This window comes from Haemorhous mexicanus, chromosome Z (genome assembly GCF_027477595.1).
Source record: "Haemorhous mexicanus isolate bHaeMex1 chromosome Z, bHaeMex1.pri, whole genome shotgun sequence".
NCBI classification, from domain to species: domain Eukaryota; kingdom Metazoa; phylum Chordata; class Aves; order Passeriformes; family Fringillidae; genus Haemorhous; species Haemorhous mexicanus.
In genome coordinates, this window is record NC_082381.1 from 18,985,934 (window position 1) to 19,006,170 (window position 20,237).

General features: G+C 38.8%; 1 long non-coding RNA gene across 2 annotated transcripts in view; it reads left to right on the plus strand.

Moving 5' to 3' along the window:
* LOC132341648 (uncharacterized) overlaps nucleotides 1-20,237 on the plus strand; it is a 50,328-nt gene that overhangs the window by 15,786 nt on the left and 14,305 nt on the right. The window lies entirely within an intron of this gene.

The following is a 20,237-nucleotide window of genomic DNA, read 5'->3' on the forward strand; positions in this document are numbered from 1 at the left end:
GTAATGGGGGTTGGGAATGAATTTAGTTCCACATCTTAATACTCACAGAAACTCGTGTGGGGGAAGAGGGGTGAAGTGTTCAGGACTGTCGTGCTTCCCTGAATAACACAATCTCTGAGACAAATCCTAAAATGCTGGAGTGTCTTAAAATGTCTGAGATGATTCAACTTCATTAGGATTAAATGTTCTGAAGACTTCATGATGCAGTGTGTGTGAAATAATTTGGAGATGAAAAGAGAACAGATACCAGTTTGAAGAGATTTATTTTGAGACTTCAGACAATTTTATATTACTTTTTGACACACAACTTGTGATCTATCAGCATGAAAGGCTTCAGACTATAAAAAAATCAAGTCTTAATTAGTATGTAGATGGAAAATTATAAACCCATCCTCCTTCCTCATCTGCTCTGTATTTAATTTGACAGCATTTTAAAGTCATTACTGGAATTTTTTTTGTTTTTCTTTTACGGTGTTTTATCAGTATTTCCCAGCTTTTGATTCACAAGCAATGTATTACTCACAAGCTCTGAAAATAGCCTTTGTGAACAAATGTATAATCTGTCCTTGCAGCTCACACTGACTGGAACTGCAATTAGTGTGTTGCCATTATCATGTTACTTGCTCCACAGTTTGCTGAGGATCAAGCAAAAGTTGAAGGCAACTTATTCATAAGAGTAAAACTGTTTGAAAAACTACCTCTAGTCTGGACTTGGAGACAGTAATTGTGGGGTTTGACTTTGGCTGGCTGCCAGGTGACCACCCAGCTGCTCTCTCACTTGCCTCCTCAAATGAATAGGAGAGAAAATAAGTTGTTAAATCTCACGAGACAAGATTAAAGACAACGATATTATTTACCAGTCACCATCATTGGCAAAACTGACAGCACCAGTGCCTGGGTGTGAACACCCAATGCAATAATGGATTGCTTGGTGGAGAACCTTTTTGTTTCTCTGTGAGAAGTTAGAGGCTTCTTTAGGCAGTTTGTGGAAATAATGCATGAAACTGTCATAAATGCCCATTTAGAATACAGTAGAATGGAACAGAACAAAATAGAATAGCATGTTTCAGTTGAAAGACATCTACATCCAATCCAATTTTCTGACCACCTCAAGGCTCACCAGAACTTAAGATGTGTTATGAAGAGCATTGTGCAAATACCTGTTTGGCACTGGCAAACTTGGGGCATTGACCACTTCCTTAAAAAGCCTATTCCAGGGTCTGATCACCCTGCCAGTAAAGAATTGCATCCTAATGTCAAGTCTGAACCTCTCCTAGTGCAGCCTTGAGCCATTTCTGGGCATCCTGTTACTGGATGCCAGGGAGAAGACATCAGCACCTCCCTCTTCACTTCCCCTCCTTGAAAAGCTGCACAGAGCAGTGAGGTCACCCATCAGTCTCCTTTGCTCCAAAGTGGCAAAACCCAGTCTCCTCAGCTGCTCCTCACTGAACAGCCCTTCAGGCCTTCCACCAGCTCCTCTGCCCTCCTCTGGGTACATCCCAGTGCCTTCACATCCTTCCTAAATTTTGCGGCCAGAACTGCACACTGTGTGATCCCCTCTGTTGGCTATTGGGCTGTGCTGTGTCTGATGCACCCCAGGATGGGGTTTTCTCTCCTGCTGACTGAGGTGAAGCCTGCTGTCCACCAGCACACCCAGATCCCTTTCTGCAGAGCTGCTGTCAATCCTCTCCCAATTAAGGCTTGTGCCTGGTGCTACTCTTTCCCAGATGCAGAATCTGACATTGGCTAATCATCACTGGTATGCAATTTAACTAATGTTTAATCTATTTAGGTACTTCTACAAAGCCTTTTGTCCCTCAAGAGAGTCAGTACCGTTTCCCAGCAAATGTGCTTGTGGTGGATCCAGCCTCTGCATTGAGGTGATTGATGAATGTATGGAATAGTACTGTCCCTAATGCTGAGCCCTAAGAAGCACTCCTGGTGACTGGTCTTCAGCCAGATGTTGCCCCATTTGCTACAGCACTTGAGTCCTGCCTTTCAGCCACTTCTTCACCCAGCTCACCACATACCAGCTCACCTCACAGCTAGATCACTTCTACGGAAGGATGCTGTGAGTGACACAACAAAAGCATATACACAGCAAAAGGTATCATATGACTGTATGCACCCTTTAATGAATATTTCTTCAGTGTCTTTAGTACTCATATCCTTCAAGACAGACGGACAATTTGCATATCAAGAAAGTTACATCTGAGTACCTTACTGTTTTGCAGTCCTCACAGCTTCTTGCTCTGGTGGCAATCTTTTCTATTTAAGCAATTTGTGCAGCTGCTGATTCATTCAGAGGCTGCTGTATCTTGACAGCTGGGCATGTTCAGTGGGGTGGCTGAGCCACAAAGAAGAAGGTGCCTCTTGCTCCACCTAAGGTTGCTCTTTCTCTGAGGGGAAAAGGTCATACTCTCCCAGTGGGTCTCTGCAGCATGGGCTGGCACAGAAGGTACTGCTACATCAAAAGATGACAGGCTACAGGGCAAGGCCAGTTAAAGAGAGGTGACAGAGAGCAGATTGAAACTCTGACTTTCTGTACAGGTGTGGAGAGTCCTGAAAGTCCATGGCAAGTCCAATAAAAGTTTTTGATCTCAATGTGAGCCTAAATGAGATGAGTGCCTCGCCAGGGCAGTGAACAAGGCAAGGAGGTTTTCTTGTATGAAACCTCTAGCTGCAGTCTGTCTGCATTTCCCCTGTGTTTTCTAAAAATTTTGCCCTATCCTAGTTTGTGCTTAAATGAAAGACAATCTTAAATGTTCAAAACCTCTTTGTTGTACAGGTGGAACAACTCCAAAATTCTCAATCAAGCCATATTCAATGTACTTGTATAGGGTATATATTAGCTACTTCTGTCATCTTGCTGATGTCACAATGCTTTCAAAAAAGGCAATCATGTTCTTTGCATAACATGTATTTATTATTTGTAGTCTATTTCCTGAGTATTTTGTAAAACATTTTGAAGGGATTCATTACTGGGATAGGGATATCATTAGTGAACATGTCAGCTGAACATAACTGAATAGGATGATCTCATTTTATTTATCTCTTCATAGATGATAGAAATGAACACCACAGGCCAGGGGTTGACACCAAACTATTTTCTGCTACATTCAGTAACTCACAGAGAATTAAAGTAGGGATCTATAGATGAGAAAAAACCGCAACCCATCATCCTTCTACCACATCAAACCTTCTCCTTGTATTACAGCTTTTAAAAAGCTTAATCTCTCTCCAGAAAACGAACAAGAGGTGGAAGGAGATCAAGAACTCAAAGCTGAATCCCACTCCAGATCCCATTTGCCATAGGTGCTTGGTAGATCTATTGCACTGCATACAGCACAACAGATCTTTTTTTTTTTTTTTTCCTCTTCTGAGATGTCATTACTTTATTGTTTACAGTGCTTTCTTCCTTGCTGATGTGAACTGTCTGTGATGCTTGGGTCTGCTGCCCTCTTTTCCTCTTATTTTTTGCTGGTGAGGCCACAGTGACTCCAGGAAGACATCACAGAGGATACTGGAGGACCAAAATGGATGCTAAATGAAACTCAGAGGGTTCCTAGGCCAAATGTGCTTGCGTGGGCCTACCCAGCAAGGTATGCCTCCTGCTATGAAAGGAAGGTCCAAAATACAGCTTCTTTATTTTCCTTTATCAGTTTGGAAATATTACTAAATCTAAAACATAGTCTGGGACTTTGTTTCCTCTCCAAGTATAAGTTCGATACAACCACCAGAAGCATGAGTATGTCACATGGAATGCAAACATTTAGTCAGGGAAGTGATTTCAAGTGAACAGCTTGATACAGATGATTCACTAGTTCTCATCAGAGCTTTACAGAGATTTGGCTTCCACTGGGTTATTAAGAAAAATATCAAAATCCTTGGCCAAAGTTTTTTTCAGAGAAATCTGTGTGGCCTATTTAGTGTTCTTGCACATCTGACACCATTTAAAAGTCTGCCAGAAAGTGCAAGAAGTAATTAGTTGGATTAAAAATTCTATTAGTAGTTCATACAGAAAGGAATTATAAAGTATCATGGACAAATGTAATGTTGTGCTAAGCAACTGAAGATAAAGAAGATACTATATAAAGTGTCTTCAAAAATCTGGGTCTACAAACATCAATACACTGTCAACCTTTTGGACAAACTTTTTTTTGACAGTAACACAGGGCTTTTCTTACAGTGAAATTATTTTGAACATATTTGTTTGCTTCTTGGCCTCTTCCTTTGCATTCTTCTATCATACTGTCGTACCTCTCAAGGCTACCAGTCTTGGGACTAGGAGCAATTCTATATTTAATTGCCTTTTATATCCTTAAGGCATTGTACTGTTGTGATTACCTCAAATTAAAACAGCTATTTTCTTTTGTAAAAAAGGATATGGGATGAATGCATCTGTTTAAAATACCATTCTTCACAGCTATCCTTTCTTTACAGCTATATTCTCCAAAGGTGTGTCAAATACAAAGCAGAAATTCATACATTTTCTAGACTGCCATTTCCAGTTTATCTGTCTGAGTTTCAAATATCTGTTCTAAAAGAAATACTGTCATTGACATAGTCATGCTGCTGCAGGCATATGATGCATGTAGAGTACAATATCTGACCCAACAGTTTTATTTTTTGGGGTCCTTCCATTGTGCTGAGAAATCCAGAGATAAGTCATCAAAATGTTACTAGACTACTGGAAAATCTTCAGCTCTTTGACATTCCCTCTGAAAGTTGTTGGTGTATCCCACGGCACCTGCAGGGGAAACTTTACAGCCAGTGCTTAAGGTCAAGGGCACGTTTGTGCCCTGTAGTGTCAGAGGTGCTAGGTACTGGATAAAAATGTATTTTCTACCTTTGGCAGGCAGTATCCAGTGAATTACTCTATTTTCTCCGGTTAAGCTATGAAAGTCAAACTTTCACACAATTAAATGGCAAGGATTTCTGTTATTTTTTTAAAAATAGGACTTAAGGAGACCTTTATTTTTTTCCTTATTTGCAGTGGCCATTGATTTGCATGTAATTTTCTACATGTAACCTGCGCTTGCATATTAAGTGTATATTCACTGACATTTTGTTTCCATACTTTATTTAAAAGCACATTCACCTGAATGAAAATGCTTTATCACCACATCTGCTTTAAATGAGTGTGAACTTCTCTTTAAAGAATAATGGGTTTTGGTATTGAGTAAAGAATCTTTCAAGAGAATTTCTAGAATTCATTAGGACTGTTGTGGTTTAACCCCAGCCAGCAATGAAGTGGGATGGGAGAAACAATTGGAAAAGTGAGACAAGACATGGGTTGAGACACAGACAGTCTAATAGGGAGAGCAAAAGCTTTACACACAAGCAGAGCAAAACAAGGAATTCATTCACCCCTTCCCATGGCTGGGCAGGTGTTCTGCCATGCCCAAGAAAGCAGGGCTGCATCACAGCAGTGACCTGAGAAAACCATCATTCTGATCATTCTCACCTTCCTTCTCCTCCCCCAGCTTTACATGCAGAGCCTGAAGTTTCATGGTCTGGAATGTCCCTCTGGTTAGCTGGGGTCAGCTGTCCTGGCTGTCCCCTCTCAACTCCTTGTGCACCCCCATTCTGCACAAACCCAAAATACAGGCCCACACTAACTACTGTGAGAAAAATTAACTCTCTGCCAGCCGAAACCAGTACAGTACTTTTGATTTTTTACTTTTACTTTTTTCGTTTATAAGTGTTTAAAATCATTAGAATAATAGGTGCTTTAAGCTTAGTTGTCTTTTTAGAAGATTCAAACTTGGGGTTTGCATGCTGGCACTGCATTTTTTATGTAAGGAATATATAAAATTACATTATGATCATTCCCCCTACAGGCAACCACGATTTTTTAGCTTCAGCTCTGCATTTTTGCATATATCTGATAGGTGTTACCACCCACAAAACAAGAGACTTTGTTTAGAAGGAAAAGGCAATTGAAAATACAATTTGAAACTCTCATATACCTTTGTTAATGTCTGCATAAGAATACTTTAGAAGAACCAGAAGTTTAAATGGTCAGCTTTGAACTATGAGAAAATTCATATGTGTGTGTCTGGGATTGAATCCCAGCCTCGCTGAACTGAACAAAAAATTTGTTGGTAATTAACTTAATTTTTTTTTTTTTTTTTCTGGGAGTTTGTTGCCTGAAATCTAACAGATTCATCTTGAACAAATGCTGCTTATCATTTTAGAGGAACAGCAATTTGCACTTGTAAACTTACACATAAAAACAGATTCTATACTTAAAATTCGGTGAGAGCAACGGCTTCAGATATGGTGAGCTCAAGGTTAAAGCCATATTGCATTGTATGAAGCATTTGGATGAGCCATTTGCTCTTGGAAAAATGTGAGAGAACATATAAAGTACAAATTCCAGGTTATAATAATATTGAGCTTCATTCCCTGGTGATAACCATACCAGAGGTTATAATACAAATCTGAGTGAGTTTGTATATTGAGTAAGACCACTTTTAAGTGGTGATGGGTAAAAAAGAGATATCAGTGGAAGAGTTTAGGCAATTTGAATTGCAGAATCAAGATACATTTCTTATCTGAGTAAATTCCTTGTGTGGAAATTTATTGTAATAGCTTTTGCCTTAGAGGCATACATACTGTACCATTATGTAACCCAGCAACCTCAAGTTTTCAAAAGAAAGCCATACAACCATTAATCTATGGGAACAAAGATTTTTGCCCTTTTTCTTTCTCCCAGAAAGGGAAGGATAGCATTTTATATGAATACAACTTCTGCTGTTCACACAGCCATTACCTTTCTGAAAGAACACCAGCCCAATACTTGTATTTAAGCAACTGTAACACCGTTTTCCACTTCACTTAATATGGAAGATTTTTATAGGAAAAGGTGCACTAAGTACTGCTGCATAACCAGCATAGCACAGTTTCCAAATAACTGTCCCCCAAGTGTGCAGAACTCCATGGGTATCAAATGGCTGAAGCAATACAAGAGTGACTTACTAAGATTAAATATGGAAGATATAACCTAAATATTGTGCTATGTCATTTCTCTCAGAGGTCACCTGCATGCTGATGTCCTGAAGTGGAAGTGCAGTTCCACAACAGTGGAAGGCTGTGTAGCTCAGCAAGACCTACTAGCAGCAATAGGTGCTGCTGCTACACCACAGTGAAACCCTGCCCTAAAATGCACAACAATGAGGGAATCACGATACCCTCTGCAGGCATTGTGTGTGAGGGTAGTATGAGCATTTTAAAAGATTGTAAAATGTTTGTTAACAAATTCTCACTGAATGCTAAAGTATTGTACAGTTAATATGGCAGCTGTTCTCCAGCTGCCTTTACTGACTTGAGCAAAGCAATTGACATTGTAACTGCTACAAGCAGTTAGCATGTTAGTACTTTAGGAAATGTTTCTAAAATATCTATGTTATGCCGCAAATTAAAAACCAAATACATTACACAAGTCCACTTCCTTTGTTAAGGGGTCCCTCTCTCCATTCAGTTGACAGTAGATACTACTAGCTTCTCTTCATTTACTTCAAATTCAGTACTTAAGACTGTTTGTTTCTTTTCCAGAAATGAAAAATCCTGTCTTGTTCTATTGACTCTACCCTGCATTTATTAAATAGCTGGTTATATACCGACCTCTGTTTCTCCACATCTATAATTCTATTGGTTAATGGCTCCAAGTGGAGGGACTGCTGGGCTACTGTAAGCTGTTTGCTGCGTGCTGGCTTGTCAGCATCAGTGCTCCTTTGCATTAGACTGAGGCATCAAGTAATAAGCTATTTACATTCTGCTCTCATCCTATCCCCTAAGGGGTGTTGCCTTGAAGAGGTGTAAGAATTGATTTTTCTCTGTCCAGTAGTTTTCATCTTATACTTGGGTTGCTTTAGTACCATTCCATACCAAAGTTTCCATTGAAACAAGAATAGTTGAAAATGAAAGAGCTTTTGCTTTTCCTGGTAGTGTTTTGTTTTGAAGTTTATTCTGTTTCCGCAGCATATTTGAGCAATTGATCTTAAAGCAAGATAGTACAAATTCAATCAAAGGACCATTTGAGAAACTTATTTGAGCTCAGGTAAGTGAGGAAGGCCCAGACATTCTCATTAGGCTGTGAAAAGCTCTAGTAAGAATTACCTTGAATACACTGCTTTTTTAAATATCAGAATGATTTTACAATACTGGGTTGAGTTAGGCTGAGTTAGGCTATGTATGTAGAGTTATACAGAGGGGAAAAACAGGTGCATTCTGAGCAGGGACTCTTTTCTGCTCTCAGACACAACAAGACAAGTTGTATCTTCATGAAAGAAGGAGGCTTTAACCTCCATTTCAGTAGTGTGAAATAATTTCAGTGCATTTGACTTTCAATCAAATTCAGATTTGACACAATTATTTTCACAAAACTTGTTTTCGTTCTTCTTCCAAATGTAAACTCACAGGGAGATTGACCATGTAGATTTAACAAACATTGTTCAAATACAATTGTTAGATCAGTCTCCTTTTTAAAGCTAAACTTTAAAGCAGTAGGCAGAAAGCCCTGTCAAATAGGTTTTTTTTTATGTAGCTAAACCAGAATATTTTCTCTCACTGTGCTTTGCTTTGATTTTCAGTTAAATGTCTTCCAAACTTTGTTTTGAAGTTATTCCTGCATCCAACTGTCCCAAGGAGAAAGGAGTGAAACTAGCTTATCTTACTAATTTTTACCCTCAAAATGAAAAATTATTCAGCTATAACAGCTAAGTAAAAACAAGATCCTACTCTCTACTTTAGTCTTTGTTTAGACCCTGCTTTTTGTCTAGAGCTGCTTTGATAGGTGTTCATACCTTTTCTTTTTTTTTTTTTTTCCTTGATGAAACTTAAATAAGATAAAAAGTATCATGGGTTTGAGGTAGTGGAATGCACCAGGATTTGAATTATTTAAATTATATGAAGTGATAAATGTAGAAAATAACCTTAAAATATTTTAATTGCAGAGTATTGAATCAACAATTACACTCGTGAAATTTGTCCGGCACAGCCATTTCTCTGGCATAGTTTATATTGATTTTTCGGTAGAGAAAAAATAGAGATTACAGGGAAAAATAATAATCACAGCAAGGTGGCTAGTATTTAACCTTTATCTAGCACACACATCAGAACAAGATGTGAAAAGTAAGACTATGTGTACATTGAGCATTTTATATTTGCTGCTGTCTTTTCTCATTGGCAAAGTTAATTATTGTTCAATTAACATCATCCTCTAAATCATTACTAAATACATGAATTACACTTGTTTTTTTTATCCTGTCCTTGTAGCAGTACATTAATTTCTATGCATTTGCCTAACATGAAAGAAATGTATTCCCTTTTTCTATACTGCTAATGAGGTTGTATTTTCTTTCTGTTTCCATGAATTCCCTATACTGCATAGTTAAATGAGTTTTTTTCGGATAGACTTCCCTTTCTGCATGTCAGAAGGGACACAAACTTAGTTTGGTGTTCTCTGCTTGACAAATGCCTGCTAGATTTTTTTCATGGATACTTTCTGTGGGGGCTGGAGAACCAGCAAAGGTGAAGCCTGTTGCACTCCCCTAGAAGGCCAATCCCTGAGCTTCAACCCTTCAGTTGGGGAGAGCAAGAAAACTGGCCCCAGAGCCCTTTGCAACTGTATGTTGATTTCTTCTACCCCATTGGCCCTGGTGTTCTGTCCTGCCCCTTAAGATCCCTATATAAACCCCTGCTTTCCCTGCCTGAGTAGCTCTTTGTCCCTAGACCCTTTTGAGGAAGCAGCTCAATAAAGGCTCTCCTTGGAACCCACACGCAGACCCCATCTCTGCTTCTGTGCTGCCCAGATCACAGAAGAGCTGAAGTCACTTGGTGTGAGCACAGACCTGCCTGTGCCCCCAAGGTGTCTTTTACAAAATCCTTCTTTGGGAAGGTCACAGCACTCTGAAAAACGCCCGCTGGGACAGCTTTCAGTCACAAAGAGAGATAATTGTTTCAAAAATCTAACAAATCTGGATAAGTCTTTCAGTAGTCCCTTTGCAGAGAAAAACTGTAGTCCTTCATACAAACAGAATTTGGAAGGAGGGCAATTAGACTAAAAAGGCGGGATGAAATGTATAATAAAAGCTCTTGCTTTCAATCTTAATTCTTCTCTCTCAGTTTTCTCATCAAAACTATAAATTTTTCAACTTTTCAACCATCACTTTATTTTCCTGCAAATCATTTCTTACCCTTAAATTCTAGAAAGCTGGAACAGAGAATGCATGACTATATAAATGAACAAAAGACTTTAAAATTGTGCTTGGAGTCAGAGCAAGGAGATTATAGTGATCAGTTTAGCGAGATGCACATTTTCCTTTTAGCCAGGGAAATAATAACGCAGCCATTATGCAAATCAATGACTTAGAACCTCTCAGAGCACAGAGGACGGTGTGAGAAGCCCTTGCACTGATATGGAGAAGTAAACAGCTCAGCATTTTAAAGTGAATTGACAGGGGAATGATTTTCAGAAACTGAGCTGTGAATGTTACTTCATAAAAAAAAGTGTTTTGGACTGTTCTTTTCAAACTTTATCTGCCAAACAGTATTTAAAATGCAGATGTGTACCAAGAAGGTTGAATAAGAAGAATATATAAGAAAAAAAAAATAGACAGGAAACCAAGAACCTCCTGCAAAACCGCCTGACAGCTAACATGTTACAGCCTTTGTGTACAACCAAGGAGATAATCTAGTGTAAACATGCAAGGTCTTGCAACATGTTTCTATCCACAGCTGGGTTAGTTTCTCTCCATTATGTTACATGTGGAATAAGAAAACTGTGATGAATAAAGTTACAGTTTTTGTATGGTAGAGAGTGGTGGATTTGTTGGGGTTTTTTGTTTGGTTTCTTTGGGGTTTTTTTCCTTTGGGTTTTTTTTTTTTTTTTTTGAGTTTGGTTTGGGTTTGTTTGCTTGTCTTGGTTTTGTTTTTGTGTTTTTGGGTTTTTTTTAAGACAGATCCATCATCCTTTTGAGTTTACTTTCTTTAGGGTGAAAAGAGAAAAGTGAAAGCAAAAAAATAAAAATGAAAGATCTAGCAGTCACCATGCTTAGCAGCCTGGCTGGCACAACAGCTCCTGAGCATATTGGCTGGCTTCCCTTATCTGCTGAAGCACTCTCCTCTATGCAAGCAATAAAAAGGGATTTTAAGCCAGATTGGATCTCTTCTCCCAAGAGCAAGATAAGAGGAAAAGTATATGGGGAATGACTGGAGGTTGCAAGGGGATCCCTTGCATACAGAAGCTTTACTGAAACTATGAAGAAGATCTATTTGTACTCTTGCTTCACCAGAGGACTAGTGGCTGTGTTTTCTGTAGTCACCAGGGGCTCCCATTCCTCTCAGAACACCTTCATCACACTGGAGAGCTCCGTTTATATTCATACTTCAGGGTTTATGTGTTTAATAAAGCTTTGTTTTTGTGCTTTTCACTTTTTCTTCCTATTTTTAGATATTTCTTTTGTCAGTCTATTCTTCAGAGAAGCTAGTTTTGCATATAGGTTGCTTTTAAACACAGCCCCAGTGGGAAGCAGATGAAGGCAGCAAGGCATGACTGCTTATCTACGACGGAAGGAAGGTCATTTCTGTGCTCTTAGGTCAGACCTAACCACCAGTTCTCTTTCCCACTCCTTCTGGTTATGACCCAGGGGGTGGAGGTTGTTTCAAAATTACTTTTATTGTGGAAATTTTTGAGGGGGAGAGGCAAATGCCACCTGTAGATGTAAGACTTGAGCTCATATTTTAATGGCGGAGTATAAATACACAACAAAACAAAAGAGAGCTCCACTAATCTGCCAAATTTAAGAAAGTTGTTTTCAAACAGGTGGTAACTAAGACATTTTAAATACAGGACCCATTTATCTCACTAGGAATTGTAATTCTAACTCAATCAGTCAGAGCAGTATGTCCCATATAATTTTTTCCCCCTACTCATTTGCATGGTCTTAAGAGAAGCAGAACAGATACCTGCTGATAAAATGTAAAATGTGTAAGAGCTGCATTCTCAAAACCTCACTGCCATTTTAAAAGTTGTTTCAGTTTAACTCTTTCTCTCAGGAACTGATTCTCTGAGAGAGGAAAAAGAAAGGCAGGTATCCATAATTGAAAGTGATTTTTGAGTAGTAGTTCCTAACATATATCTTGAAATATTGACAAGGTCTTTGAAAACAATCACAAAAGAGTTAGTACTATTATCATATGTTGTTAATCTCTTTAAAATTTTATAGTGTATATAGGGCAAGAAAAAAACAACAGAGATAAAAATGAAAATATGAAATTTAGAGCAAAGATCTGTTCAACTGTTTGTAATCAACATCGTTTTGTATCACCAGACTTCTAAACATGTACTTTGAGGTATTAAAAATGACTGGGGGCTCATTGCAATAATCTTCTCCATGAAGTGAAGAGAGTATTTTAGGTGACAGAGGGTAACCCATGAAAATGTAGGCATTAGATTAAAGTGTAGCTTGACAGTAGAAAGGTCTGCAGACCGTATATTGACTTCCAGAACTGAGGAATGCATAGTCAGGATCTCTTTGCCATAGAAGCTAAGATAGAGTTGTTTCAAAATCCCAAACCAAACATAGGACATGTATTTTCACATTAATTGGTGCCCTCAGCTAATCTACAACCCGTTTCCATTTGTCTTGCAGAGAGCACCACAAAAGTTTCCAGAAAGTTAACTGAAAAGAACCCAAAAAGCTTCTGGGAAAAAACTGGCACTGTGTGTTTCTTACTTCTGTACTGATGCCACCAAGTTCTCTTTTCCTAATGTTTAGGTTCCCTGTCAGAAGTGTCAAGGGTTACTTACTGCAGCCATTGTAATTGTCTTTAGTGTTTAATACAAAGGCATGCTATTGAAGATACATGGTATATTATCACAAACTGCCATGGATGCCAGATACCACTCGCTGTCTGAAATCATAGGGTATTCCCCTGGTGACTCCAGAAGTCATCAGGTACGATCAGTTCCTGCTATTACACTGCAGAATCAACTTCAATGTTCTGAGTGGCTTACTTCCCCTGTTGTGCCATTCATGTTCAGTGCAATTATACTGCAAGATTTTCTAAGTGGAAAACAATGAATGTCAGGGTTTAGGATGGAAAAGTAATTCAGATTTCAAAGACATTTTTAAATTGAATTTTTTTTTTTCAAGGAGTGAGGAGGCAAAAGAATGTGTGTAAAGGAACCTGTGAAATGAACCAAATTTTGTAAACCTTGGCAAGGAATTTGTATTTTTAGCAAGGTTTTGAGCACATATTAAACCACAGCGCTCTGCTCTGAGGAGATAGTGGATTTGTAATAACTCATTCCTACCACTTTTTCTCTTAATCCTGATACTCGAATACTGCAGCCCAACTGAAGTTTGATAACAATCAGACTTCAGTGTCAGTGCACTAAACTTGAGGAATGTGATAAACATGCACACAAGACTTTGATGGCACTGTCAGTCTAGTCCCGAACCACTGAAGCCTCCTCGAACCAGAATTAGGCAGATATCTCAGAAACAGTATTTTCATGTTCTTTTGTGGCCAAGCCAGGCCAAACTGGCACCATTCAGAGCCAACTCTGATATTTTTCATCACTGGCAATAGATACAGTAGAATAGTTGGGAAGCAAAGCCCATATCCTCTGTTTTCGAAGGCAGTAGAGATTTCTCTCAAACTAAATCTGTATCCTCATCTGTTACATTAAGGCTTGAAGGAAGAAGTGGGTTCTCTACATGTTCTGGAAGACTCTGAAGAGTTATGTGCATTTCCCAAAAAGTCATGCATAATTCCATAGATTATTTATATGCAGGCACTTCCTCCTCATGTATGACCTCAACCACTGGATCATTCATTTCTGCAGTGGTTAGTTTTGGGAAGTTATAGAAGATAATGGGAATGCTAGAGTATTTTAAGATGGAGGAAAATGCTGGTAAAATACAGCTAGGGGCTGGGCCTTTTTGACATTAGTGGGGAGGGTGGCAGGGGAAGTAACCAGCCTTGTTAGTCCTTATAGGAACCTTTACTGAGAGGGTGAGTTTGCATTAAACTTGAGCCTCCCAAAACAAATTTGTTTGAATATGAGCAAGATAATTCTTCAATAATAAAAGACAAATGTGGGAACTGCATATATGCTTCCCTGTTCAATGAGTTCCTGGATTTGAGTAAAAAATCTGATGTTAATGAAAAAGTCAATTTTCTTGCGTATGGGAATGTAAATTTGACCACAAGTAATTAAAATATTGAAATTAATATTTTCTATTTTCTGATGCGCACATGCAAGATCAATATGTGACAACTAATATATGCCTAGCCAGACAGATATTCATAGAGGGCATTTTAATTTCTAACCTTTACTTTTACCTCTCATCTGGTTTTACTAAGCTACCTGGAAAAATGTTAATTATTGTTTTTGCATAGGATCCAGATCAAACTAAATTATATCAAATAAATAGAATATTCAGATTACCATTACCACACATCGTCTCTTCACTTTTCCACATTCATATGAAAAGAAATTTTTCCAGACATGTAGAGGAGAAAGATCTACTCTAGGAAAAAGCAAGTACTTACAAATAAACCTCACTCTTAAAATTGAAGAGCAGAAAAATAATTTCATGCATTAGGTTCTCCCCAACCCATTAGGTTGACAATGTAGACAAAATTAGAATTTCCTCCTGGCATAACCTTAATTTAAAATGTATTCTGTAATTTTTAAATTGTACTTTCTAATACTATCTTTTACTAAATGTAACTATTCACTATTGTCTAGTCAATTTTTAGAGCAACTGGCGTGAATTCTAGAAAAACTAGTGCTACCCATAGGTTTTTAACTAAGTGAAAAAGCTTTTGAAGTCTAGTGCTATTCCTTCCTGATATTTCAGGGTTATCAGGAGGTTAATTAGACATAGTTCCAGCGTTGCTTTAGGGCACAGCACAGCAAGCTAGTTTTTTATCTACTTGCAGACTTGAAAGTCTTAGGAGACAGGCAGGTTTAAATTGTCTTTTATCCTGCACACTTAGAAAATGTAGTGAAATTCTGTTCCTCAGCGTACTTGGACAAAATTGCATCAGTGATATTCTGCTTATGGCCAAAATGCAGACAATATTCACCTCTTTGCTGTGATGACTTCTAGTCACAGTAAAAATTGTAACATGCAGATGTCTGTATCCAGCAGGTCTTAGAGAGCTGTGTCATGTTCTGGCTCAGCTCGGTCACCGCCAGCCTTCTACTGCATTGATACTTGGACAAACACAAGGGATCAATCTACAAAACTATTTTGCTCTGATAAGTCTTCTTAAGAAAGCTAACTTTTTATGTCAAAAAACTGAAAAAATACATAAGGAAGAATGTCAGCGTCTTGGTTTGAAAGGCAGGGGTCTGCTAGGGAAGGCAGGAACCTCCCTTGGAAAGGAGAATGTGAACCCCTTCCCTCCAATTTATTATAATTTTGAAATTAAGGGGCTCTCAGGCAAAGACATGAGAATAGGAATAACAGTTCTTTACTGGTGTGTATAACACGGCAAGCAAACAGCAATACCTCTGGCATTGACCACAGCCAGAAGCAGAGCCCAGTGACAGAGCCCTTCTCGGCCGCAGGCGCTTTCCCGTTGGTGCAGTCCCGCTCACGGCCGGCAGAGGCGCTGCTGGCTCCCGTGGGCAGGGCAGGGGCGCTGATTCCCCCGCGGCCGCAGGGGGCGCTGTGGCGCGAGCTCAGGGAGCACGCTGCCATGGCGGCTGGGCTGGGACGGGAAGGGATGGAGGAGAGGCTTCACTTCACAAACCCCAGGGCAGTCAGTCCCAGGGCCTCAACAGGACTTTGGGGAGCACCAAGCTGGAATAGCAGGAATGAGCAGAAATCCCAGGCTGGTGGACGAGATGTGTCAGAAGCTCCACTGTGGTAGCTGGAAACTGCAGCCCATCCCAGCAGGGCAGGGGATGCAGGGCCCAGCAGCTGAAGAAAGGCAGCTCCCAGCTGGGTTATGGCGGTGGCAGTGAATTCCTTTTTCCAAGCTACAGGTCTGACCATCCTCCTCTGAAGTCCAGAGAGACGGACCATCCCAAACTCCCCAGCCCTCCTTTTTCTCCTGCCTCTGTTTTCTGGGTATCTTTGTCCTCCCTCCAAGAAAAACTCCCAAAAACCAGAGGAGTTCCCCCTCCCCACCTCTCAAGCACCCAGCCATCAGTGCTTCTTAGCAGCTCAATGGGAAAAGATTCCATAAGTAACAAGAAAAGTTCAGGAAAGGAAAGGAAGGGAGGGGAAGGGAAAGGGAGAGGGAAAAAAGAAAACCCAACCCCCAACAGTCAGTAGCTTGCCTATGAAATGATAACCCTGCTTGGTGCTACTTAAGTGCCTGAGGCAAAGGTGAAAAGTCCATTTATATAGTAACCTTTATGTACAATGATCCTATGACAATTCATTTGAGGTGATAGGGATGCAAAAGGATGTTTTTCTTGATACATCCCAGGCATCCAGTTAGCATCTTGTATGTTATGCTGGATGTTAGTAAATCCAACTACCACGCCACTACTTTCATTTCTATGCTTTTTGTTTCTTCATTCTGTTCTTTTTTGTGGCCATTCCTCTCTTTCAGTGACAAACGGCACATAACTGATATTTTGATGTCTGGAATGAAGTGATGCCTTAAAAAACTTAAAAATATTACATTATTTTGAGATAATATTGGTATTGGAGGTAATGTAGAGGCTGGTCTTTGTTGGAGGCCTCCAGGGGCAGATATGAAAAATGTCCAGAAAAGCCTACCCACGCTGGTGAAAAGAGTTTTTGTAAGTTTAGCAAATTAGCATATTTGACAAAAATCACCAATTAGGAGCTCTGGTGATGACCTAATTCCCACTCCAGGCCGAGCCCCTTCTGAGTCCCTCTTCCTCAGATGGAAACTGAACTTGTTAATGAAAATGTGTCTTGAAGAGCTAGTTTTCAACCTTAGGTTCTAAGGAGAATCAAGATAGGATAGGGGCTTTGGAATATGTTTGGTCTTTCTGCCTAGCAGGGCAGGGAAAAGTACAGGTAAAACTAGCCATGAATCCAGTAATAGGCTACAGAGCTATGAATATATGTATAAGAATACAGAGAATATGTTAAACAAAAAAGGCAAAAAATCTACAGGCATCAGAGGTACTGTGTATAAGACTTTTGTGGAAAAGCTCTTCTGTACAATATCATTCTGTAAAGAAAGTGGAAGAAGAATCTCTGAAATTAAAACTGATCTGGCCTCTTTACTATTAAGATTTCATTTCTGCATGTTTCATTGCATTAACACCCCAACAGATATTGCAGAACTTAGGTAAGTGAGGCTCCAGTCAACATCATGGGGCAGAGACATTGCTAAACAGTAGTAATAAAAATTAATGATTTTTGTAGGACAAGTTAGATAGCTTTTCCTTTGAATAAACCTTTCTTTTAAAGTCTTCTACCAAAGTGCAGAGTCCAATCGTCCTTAATTTTAGAGAACCAAGATGTTTCCCAGGTTGTTTTGTTGTTTTTTTTTGTCTCAGCCTACATCATGAATATCATACACACCTCAATTTCAGGTGAGACTATTTGTGTGACAGCAATTTTATTGAAAAAACAGGCTAGCACACACTAATTCAAAGCAATATTTCTTATGTGCCATAAGACAGGGTAAGATATGGACCATGGGCTACAGTTGCAACAAAACTTGGTTCAGTAGAACTACAGAGGGGAAACATCAATCCTGTTAGGAGGTCATCCACTCATGTCACTGCTGTGGATGCTTAGAGGAAAAGAACATGATTCCCTGGTCATCATTTACTGCAAGAGCAAAGCTTTGTGGGTCCCATGAGAGGGTGCTGAACAAGCACAGTGGTGCAGCACAAAAGCCTGGATTTGGCACTGCTATTTCATGGACGAGCGCGTTTGCTGTGGTTGAGATGACTTGTGTTCCCAAGAAAGACACAAGGCCATGAGTGACACAGGGCAGGTTAAGCTCTCCATCCTGAACCTCTTTCACATAACAGCTGCTGAAAGTTTTAAAGGCAAAACTTTGGTGCAACGTGAAATACAGTTGCCCCAGGATGAAGGTGTTTGTTCCCAGGGCTGTTTATTCACTCAAAAAGTGCTCACAGGTGTGGTTGCTGCACCCCTCAGGTGTTCTCAAGAGGAAAAAGAACTGCCCTGTGTTCATTCTAGTCTCCTTGGAGAAGTTACAGAGGGTTTTCAAAAGAGCAGTAAAAGTTTTCCTTCTCTCAGGTCCCTGTCTTCCTAAAAGGTACCCATGATGTCCAGATGATTCTCTCTCATCCATCTTGGTTCTCCAACACATCCCCATTATGTTGTATGCATAAAAATACATATTGTTTTAATACTGTAATAAGGCTAAACAATTACATTTTTTAAGAAAATGGATCATTGCAAGTCCTTCTTAAAGAGAACGTATTTATTCTGGTTAAAGGGTTCATAATTTCTGTTTGATTTAAAAAAACCAAAATCATACTAGCCTTTCAAAAACCTTTTTTAAAAAAAAAATTTGGGGTCTGCATAATTTTGAATATCTAGAAAAATGTAACATTACCGACTAGGTTAAATTGTTTTACTGATTAGCAGTTATAGCTTTGAAAATAGAAATAGAGAAGACAAAAAATAAGAAAACAAAATGATGTTTTCAAATAAGTTGGTAAAAACCCCTGAGGCCTGTGACAAACAAATTTCTTGTTTCTTCTAATTTTTGTAAAATTAGCTACTTGAAATACACACACACACACACACACACACACACACACACACACACACACACACATATATATATATATATATAAAACATACACACACACGTATATATATAAAATCCAGGAATGGTGCTCCACACAATATTATCTTTTTTGCAATGCATGAGTGAGTTGGGACACAGCTGAAGTAGTTCAAACAAAGAGTTGTCCAGTTCTACTCCTGAATCAAATTGTGACAAATGACTTCCATAGTCTTCGTGTTGTCTTGAAAGAAATACAATCTGTATTTTTAAAATTATTTTGAACACCCGTAATAGTATAACCTTGATGTTCTGCATGATCCAAAATTATGTTTGAAGGTAGATTAATTCTAAACCAAGTGCATTTTATTTCTATGCTTTCTTATTATTTTCCTAATTATCTTTTAAAATGTTAATTTTTAACTCTTATAATGCCTTATTTAATTTACCAACACTTACCATACTAGCACAAGAGTATAAGGCTGCTTTTTCTGCATTGAATCCTCTTTTTTAAAAATTTGTTCGAAACTTTCTTTTTTCTTTTATTTTTTTCTTTTTTTTGGGGGGAGAGGGGGTGAGGGGGGTGTGTTAAAATCTTTTTTTGTCTTCTGTTTTCTATTTCTTTCACAAGCTCTACCTACATTTTTACTTAAGAACAATGACACAATTACAGTAAAGGAATAATTACATTTTTGGCTTAGGAATTAGAACTGAATTACCCACACAATTGCCTTAAATCTGTATCTTAACTTCAGTTTTCTGTTTAAATTAATTTGCAATATTTAGCTCATCTGGATTACATTAAGCAAAAATAGACAGTAGTTATAATTATTAAGAAATGAAATCCACATCCTGTAGTCTTGGTTAGCCCATGGCTGTGTATCAGTAACAAGACTGTCAGTCTATCCTTCTGAATATATACACAAAATTGCTGGATGTACTGAGACACGTCTGAGATGCAAAGAATTTTACTTTCTTTGGAGTGGGATGTGCATGTGCAAACTACCTTAATCTGAGAAAAAGTTAAATATATAGGAGGGAAGAGTTTTTCCATGAGAACACAACTGCAATTATTTCTGTGTTCTATACAGTTTAAGGACTGATTCCTAGCAATTAACAGAGTTCTTGTTTTCTTACACAGATATGCTGAAAGTGGGGTTGTCTTTTTTTTATGTCCCATATAATTTTTTCTCTCCAAATTGCCTGTTCTTCCTGGTATGACAAGTAGACAAGAGAAAAGGTGTATTTCATGCAAGGTGATGTGATGGATCGTGTTGTCCTAAATGTTCCCTGGTGGCATTCCAGCATCACAGAAATATTACTTTCTCTCATTCCTCTATGATGGGGGAACAGGGTTGGAACTGATGCTTAACAATTAGATTTTTGAGGCATCGCAGCTGTTTTCCAACTTGACCTTGGCTGACTCAATATTCAAGAGAGTATAATTGCAAATTTGAATTGTTTCAATTTGTCCTTTTTTTAATAAAGTCTAATATTTATAATTAGTCCAT